Below are 6,116 nucleotides of genomic sequence, written 5' to 3'. Positions count from 1 at the left end.
TAGTCAGGCAAAAAGCAGTAAGTGTTATCTGGCTCCTTAAAATTTTTTATATTACCGTATATAAACTGTGGATTTTGGATCATTAAGCCGGTGTTTTTGGCTCTGAATTACAACCAAACCAATCAAGCTACATAAAGTTATATATATATATTTTAAAGACAGATGTAACTGTGCCTACATTCAGTATATATATTTTCTCCTTTGGTCACGTCCCTTGCATTCTCCATCATGATATATGACTGTCTCATATTATTAACATAAACATTTCAGAACCTTTCCGGTGTTTTCTTGTTCCCTGTTACAACATGTTGCTGAGATTATATATATGTAAAAATGTATATATATATTAAATACAATATATATTATAAATATATGATTGTATATAAACTATATTTATCTAAACAAGCAAAAAAAAAAAAAATAATATAATGACTTCCATCGCGAGCGAGCATGACTGAATGATTTGTGGGTAAAGAGGTGCGTTGGTTTGTCCACAGCAAGCCTTCCCTTCACCTCTGCCTGCCAGCCTCCCTCCTTTGTGTTATCTGTCCCTGCTCCTCTGAGAGACAGATGTGGGACACAGGATGTAGGACATGTTGCTTTTAGGATAATATTCTGTCTTGTGCCCAAGGTTATATCTCACTTATCATTGGACCTTATTTGGTGACACATTACTGCAGACTGCAATTCAGTGACAAGGATGCTGTGGCCAAGATGTTACGCAAATTAAACAGTGTCATCATTAAGAGTGTGCTGATCAGAGCGTAATTAAGCTGGCATTGATTTTTGTTGTCATTACCCTAATCAATGTCTCAATATTCCAAGTGTACTAGCGCCCTCCAAAATGAATTTCAATTTTTTTCAAGAAATCCGCCATTCCTTGATGTAAATGTCAACCTGTGCATTCAACCAAGATGAAAATCTGACATTCAAATTGCCATTTGTGTATCTGCAGATGCAAGTTTGTACTTCTTTTTTTGTTTTTTTTGACTGCAACTGATTGACAGTTCCTCTCTTTGCATCAGTGTGAAGGTGTGCTGTATTTCCAGGAGAACCTTTTGCTATTTTTTTGTTGCTGGGAACATCATTAGCGGAGAGCAGAAGGCATCGTATAGGGTATGAAAGTGTTATTCCTTGCACTTCAGGTGTAAGTACACAATCGCACTCTGCTCGTCCCTTATCTTCTGAGAACAAAGCGAGGTCTTGTGGGAGTTCACGCCAACGAAGCTGCAATCCAAGGGCATGGGACGGGGAAACGGCGGTCTACTCCCTGCTGCGTGCTTCTCTGCGAGGAATTGCATTCGCTTCCTCTTCCTATATCTGTCTTTCTATTTACGTCTCGCACTCCGTCGTCACGGACAGAACCTCTCCGACTGAGAGACATCAAACAGCTGAGCGTCTGAGCTGATGAAAAACGGCTGATTATATATCTGATAAATTTACATTGCAAAAAAATATGTGAATAACAGCTTGATGACTCAACAGCTTGAGCTCTCTGGAGCAATTAACATCTCCTCAAGCACATGCCAGTTGTATAGCTTCCTTCCAAAAGCTGAGCTTTAGAGCACAAAAAGATCTTAGCAAATGTTTCATGTTGGGGGCTTTGGTCATGTCTCGAATGTGTCAGGGAGCAGTGAAAATGTCTCTTTCAATTAAAAAAATAAAAAAAAGCAGGATTTTTCTGTGCACCTAAAGCGATAGCTCACACGCCGATGGTTTTGTCCAGGAGGGGGTTGCAATAAAAGAAAAGAAAAGCAGATGAATGAAGAAAAGCAACATATCAAAAAAGACCACTCAGAGCTGCTGCGTCCCTCTAAATACTGTTTTACACTCGAGGTGATCAAGTGATCATTTGTAATGATAGCCCAGCAGTCAGTTAGTTCCACCACTTCCCAGGTTGGAGCATTGCTAGCCTTGTAGACACATTGCTTCAACACCAATAAGTGAGACAGCCAAGGCAGACCCAAGAGAGCCTCACAAGGCATGTTGTGAATCAGCTAATGTCAGCCTTAATTAAAATGTGCTAAGAAAAAAAACAATTAACACCTTTTCTCCCCAGCACCAGTCAGGTGTTCTGCTCCTGCAAACAGCCAGACCCGAGAAGGATAAGAAAACTGTAAAAGATCTGTGTGAGAATATGGGCTTCACGTACAAGATGCTTTGTTGTATTACACAAGAGTGATGCATCTATTTATTTCCCTTTGTTTATGAAAAAGAACCAACAGTATAAATCAAATATGGCGACGAGTCAGCTGTTTCCCACGTAATCTTAAAAGAAATGAGCTGCTATCCAGCCCCGAGCCAGAACCTGCAGAACGGCATCTGTCTCGGCTGAAAACATAACGCACATATAATTACCAAATCAAAACTGGACTCGGGGGGGGGGGTAGTGAGTTTCCCCTCTCCAGGATACGGGCGCATTCACAACAGAGCGACAGCAGAGAGGTCTGAGAGCCGCGTTACTCCAGACAATTCAAACATAATTTGTCTGCCGATGCGCTTCTCGGTTTGGCAACGACAAGGTCACCAAACAGGTTTGGAATGCGGCTTGAAAAAAAAAGCACATCATCCTACATATAACACAAGTGTCAACGTTTGCTTAGAGACAATGTCAGGCAGACACAATAGCCTTGTAGCTTAAACTAAATAAAAGCTTTGATATTAACTGAAAATGTGCGGCACGTGTGGAAACCTGCATCTTGAATTAGAAATGTAATGTGGTGCCTTCCATTTTCCAAAGTTCAGGGTTACATCCTTCACTTGTTTTGCAGGAAGAATGATTTGGTATTTACCATCAGATGTATCACTGATGCAGTAAATTCTATCCCTGAAGCAGACAACCTGGCACTAGCCTGGGTTTTTTATTTTTATTTTTTTTGCATGACAGCTTGCTGATTGCAACCTTTTCCTTATCAGCCCCTCACATCTCCATCTCCTCTGTTTCAGACAACACCACCCACCTTCTAATCTTCCAGCCACATTAGCTAATTGCTAATGAGCCCAACAGCGTGAGCGACTCTGTTTATGGACACCTGCAGACTGTGATGGAGAATCATCAGGATTTTCCCCTCTTCTTTTTGTGTATTTATTCTGCGCCGGTGAGGTGTGGGTTTCAGTTCGGCTGCTTTGTGTCCAGCGACTCAATCTGTGAGGCAGACAGATTGGCGCCATTTTTAATTATTGCAAGACAGACCTGAGTTGAAAAGAGCAGACTGAGGAAGAGTCGCGCTTCAGTATTTAACGCTGGACAGAAAGTGGAGACGTAAGGCCTTGTTTATGATGACACCAATAGCACAACACGTGCGTCTGTGCAGTGTGCACAAGCTTAAACTGGATCAATACCCGTCAGGAGCATGAGAGTCAAGTACAGCACCCTTCAATTGTGAAATCCTCTTAAAGCTTGTGATAGTTCAAGTAATCTTTGGAAAGGCAGTGTGTGTGTGTGTGTGTGTGTGTGTGTGTGTGTGTGTGTGTGTGTGTGTGTGTGTGTAGGTGTGTGTGTTTGCGTCCAATCCATGTGCTGTGTCCCCTCCCACAAAGGCTGTCGTCCAATGGATCTCATGCCGCACTGAATTTGAGTGCTTGAAGCGTTCATTGTTCAACACATGAGGCCGGGGAGAGACAGACAGACAGACAGACATGTCTGTGCACTTCCTCATCCAGTTGTTACTTCCGCTGAGGAGGTTATGTTTCTGCCTGCGTTTATCTGTCTGTCTGTCTGTCTGTCTGTCTGTCTTTTAGCAAAATAACTCAAAAAGTTCAAGACGGATCTTGATGAAACTTTCAGGAGGTTTTGGGAATGTTACCAGGAACAGATTACAAAATTTTGGTGACGATCCATAAGAGATCCTGGATTATGGATCACTTTTAAATGTTAACATTGCAGTCAATGGAGCTTAAAAAATTGTTCCTCAATATCTCGGTTGATTATTGACCGATGTTTATGGAATTTGACACAGTCATGTAGGGTGGGGTCATGTCAGGGTCACAGGTCATCTAGCTCACTACCGAATTTCTGGTCTAGAATGAGGTAGGTAAAACATTTAGACTTTAACATTGAAAACTCCATTTACGCATTAAAAATACACATCAACTCTGATTCACTTTTACTTGTCATGGCTGGTGTATAAAGATACCGAGAACAATTTAGAACCTTTTGATGATGATCCAGATCACCATGTGGACGGTGTAAATCTAATTATAAAGGGAATGAGCTGCTTGGTGGAGGTTTGTGCTCTCTAAGTGCTTTTCTAGTTCTTAAGTGATGCCTCAGATCTCAAATGTATGTAGCGATGCTATTTTTACCAGCAAGAATGATGGGTAAGATGTCAAAATTATGACAAAGTTCATACGAGGAAAGCAACTTTAAATCTTCTCTGATCAATACATTTGCATTATTAATGGTTCAAATGACTGTGTAATGCTTTAATACCTTTTAGCTACCTTGTTTTGAATTTCTGCCGCCCTCAGCTTTATTCGTATTGTTTTAAGTTCACTTTCACCCACACGTGCTGTTTTCATACCTAAATGGTTACATTTCTGGTCATTCCCAAATACACCATGTCTGATTCTCAACATTACTCGCAGCCAAATCAATGAAAAACACACAGAGTTCAGGGAAAGGCTAGTGAGAGGAGAGCATGAGGAGACTTTGTGTGTGTTTGTGCTCGTGAATATGCATGAGTGTGTTTGCATATGAAGCAACCTCCAGTGCTGTGAATTGATGGCTGATAGATAGTTTACATTCATTTTATTTGTATACATACTATCTTGGTTGGGAAAGGACTGCATAGTCCACATTTTATTTAAACTGTAACAGATTGCACTATTTAAAATCTGAAATATTCCCCTTAAACACTGAAATGTTTCAGAACACAAACCGGGCCATTCATTGTAACTGTAACTATGCCTACAGTAATACCAGGACATCGATAGCCGAGTTGCACTTTAACACCTGGAAATACTCTGCTGTCTTTAGACACATTTAAACAGCCTCCCAGCAATGTTCAAGCATGGAAATAATCTAAACCCTGCCATAATGGGCTCTTTTAAAGAATTAACAAAAACTTAAATCTAGTCTACACTTCTGAATGTGAATTACACTTATTTATATGTAAATATATATAATTGTTATTATTATCTTGCATCTTATTTTCTATTCAAACATTTTAAACAGGTCTTAAATGTCTGCGAATTCTATCGATGCAAAATTTGATCTAATTACTGACTTCACTCAAATATGATGTTTTGCTGTGTCTCCATTGCAATTCGCATGAAGAAATCTTTTTTTTTACTTGTATTGTTAAAGACATATCTCAAGCCTGCCAACAAAGTTGAATCATCAAAATAGATGAAAAGGCTAAACCTCAGCAGCAGATTGTATTGAATTTATTGAAACAACATCAGGGTGACTGAGGATCCTAGGTTGGTGTACAGCACCATGTGTACCATGAGTACTTTATCTGCATGTACATAAGATAGGATTTCAACATACCAACTGCAGCTAAACACAGCCAGTCACTCACAGCATCCAATATAGGATGGTAATGGAGTTGCTACATGGCTGCAGTGCAACAGAGCGAAATATAATCATGTGTGAGCCATCATTTAAAATGTAGAGGTTTCTATTAGTATATTTGCTCCTGTCCTTATTTTGTATATAAAATTTGAAGATTCCTCTTTTAAGAAATGCCACTCGAGTCTTCCTGAAACAAGGAAGAGCCATTCCGTGCCTAATGGACATCAGCTCGCTCTTCACCCACCCTGACCTGGTTTGCTCTAACACTTCAGCCAGTCTGCATACAGAGAGGAAAAATATGCAACACTAACACACATTCCTCTCTCTCTCTCTCTCTCACACACACACACACACACCATAATCTACTCTCCGGCAGAATGAGTCACAGCAAATCACACATAGATAGGTGCTCACGTTCAAAGACTCACAGACGCCATCACCCGGTCAACTCTCCTCCTCATTCAAAGAGACAGAGAGATATTAGTCGAGCTGCCACCGATGATGATGACTATTAACCTCAGCACATTTGGGTCAGATAAGAGCTTTTCCACTCTATATTCCAGAATGAGCTGCAGGACATGACTCATCAGCTCTCTGC

Source organism: Brachionichthys hirsutus, chromosome 15, assembly GCF_040956055.1.
Source record: "Brachionichthys hirsutus isolate HB-005 chromosome 15, CSIRO-AGI_Bhir_v1, whole genome shotgun sequence".
NCBI lineage: Eukaryota > Metazoa > Chordata > Actinopteri > Lophiiformes > Brachionichthyidae > Brachionichthys > Brachionichthys hirsutus.
This window is presented reverse-complemented; position numbering follows the sequence as displayed.